The sequence below is a fragment of the Terrapene carolina genome, unplaced genomic scaffold, assembly GCF_002925995.2.
Source record: "Terrapene carolina triunguis isolate 2854851 unplaced genomic scaffold, T_m_triunguis-2.0 Scaffold194, whole genome shotgun sequence".
In the NCBI taxonomy this organism is placed as follows: domain Eukaryota; kingdom Metazoa; phylum Chordata; order Testudines; family Emydidae; genus Terrapene; species Terrapene triunguis.
The window spans coordinates 1,362,687-1,364,651 of NW_020664545.1; the positions used below are offsets into that span (position 1 = coordinate 1,362,687).

At 53.1% G+C, this 1,965-nt stretch overlaps 1 protein-coding gene across 1 annotated transcript in view; it reads right to left on the reverse strand.

The window, feature by feature from the left end:
* Positions 1–1,593: 1,593 nt before the first annotated feature.
* JUND (JunD proto-oncogene, AP-1 transcription factor subunit) overlaps positions 1,594–1,965 on the reverse strand; it is a 1,622-nt gene continuing 1,250 nt past the window's right edge. The window contains exon 2 of the mRNA XM_026655035.2: positions 1,594–1,965. The gene's annotated coding sequence lies outside the window, so the exon portion shown is untranslated.

The window sequence follows — 1,965 nt, forward strand, 5'->3', positions numbered from 1 at the left end:
GGTGCGTTTACTATTTTGATTGTGCACCCGTATCAGTGAGGTCAGCCAGCTCTGGGCCTCGCACTGCGCAACCAAGTACCATATAAGCCGTACACACCCCATTGGAGTCCTATTAAAAGTGGCTAGTTTTTAAAAAGGATCTCAGACAGCTGTGGAAAAGGTAGAGGACTCCTCTCAGCCTGAACTGTACCACCTACTTTCCTGGCCCTACGAAAACTAACCTGAGCGTGATCAAGTTAACCCTGGAATTCCTGTTTTCAAAGTAGTAAAGGAGCACGAGGGAGCTAAACAGCCCGGGATAAGCGGCCCCCCACCAGGCTCACATGCAATCCACTTGGGGTGTGACAACATTTAATGCAACTTAAGACTTCTGGTAAAATTAGAGCCTCGACCACAACTCACCTAATGAGCTGTTGTGGTCTTGATTTTGCAAGATTATCCCTTCTAGAAACCACCAACCCCGCTGTGGGTGATGTCAAATACTAAGACACCTCAGTATGAAAGTTTCATCTGGCCCACTCTTTCTGACACTGTTTTACACTTTGAAAAAGGCGTTTTCCTTTAAGCTCTTGACCAGTTTGCTGCAAATCTTAGTAAGGCAGAGCTGCCACCCGGGAAAAATCTTTTGGACCTTTCCTGTAATCTAGTATCACAGGCCATTGGCCAAGGCAACCTGTGTGTTTAGGGCTTAAGTTCATTTCCTGAGAAGAAAGTTGCAGAGCTGTCAATTCCAATTAGCTAGAAGTCTATTTGCCTAGCCACAGGGTTTCTAAGAAACGAAGCAGCGCCTTACACTTCCATTTTGTATCTCAACTCATTTCCTTCTTTCTACCCCTCTTTGTGCACGCCAGGCCAAGGGTGATGGATCCAAGAACCTGACAGTTCATTTTTTGCACCCAATCGTCCCTTCAAGGCCTGACTATTAATTCACATGACAGCAAGACTCCAGCAGTCACCGCCACAACTAACCAGCAGGGAAAGTCAGCCTGAAATGAACAAGCTGACTTGCAACTGGGCCAGGTGTCCTTACAAGGAATTGCCCGAATTATGGCCTCTAACATTTTGGCGCACACCACCCCTCGCTCCCCCAAGGACAGTCACCGGTGATAGGTGCTCCAGGGCAAAGCCCTACTCAGCGGGAACCCAGCTAGGAAGACAACGAGGAATCCGGTGGCACCTTAAAGACTAACAGATTTATTTGGGCATAAGCTTTCGTGAGGTTTTTTACCCATGAAAGCTTATGCCCAAATACATGTTAGTCTTTAAGGTGCCTTGTTTTTGTGGGTACAGACTAACACCGCTCCCCCCTGATACTTGACAGCTAGGAAGCTTCTTCCTATGGGGGCGCATAGATGCCGTTTCCACCATGGGCAGGAGGGGGCGCGCTTGACACACATTACACCTCCACTCCCCTTGTAGCTCAGGGCAGCGTCTCCTCCCTTCTGCAACAAGGAGTTCAGGTCAGGCAGAGGGGGTAGCCTCCTTCCCTCTGCCTTGTGAAGCACCACCCAGGCCGGCGGCCAGCAAGCACCCACCAAACCCGGCTCTGAAGGCAGAGCTCCCCCCCCAGCAGGAGAGACACAGCAGACACCGTTCCTGGCACAAGACTTTACTGCACACTGGAATGTGGCGCATAGAACAAGGGGGAGGAACATTGGGCCCAGTATAAACATAAATAGAGCAAAAAAACCACTTCAAACAACAGAACACGTGAGCTTATCGCCTGGGGCCGCCCCAGGCCCGGCTCTGCCGAGGCGGAGCCTGGGCAGCTCTGCAGTCTCGTGATTCGCGCGCTCGGAGCCCGGGGGGCCGAGCTGGTCCGGGCCCTGGCGAGGGCAGGAGTCCGCGCCGCAGCGCTCGCTCGGAGAGATGGGTCCCGGCGGACGGAGCAGGGGGCCCGCTCCCGAGTCTTGGCGCGGCGCCCGCGGGCTCAGTCCGGCGTAGCGCCCGCGGGCTCAGTCCGGC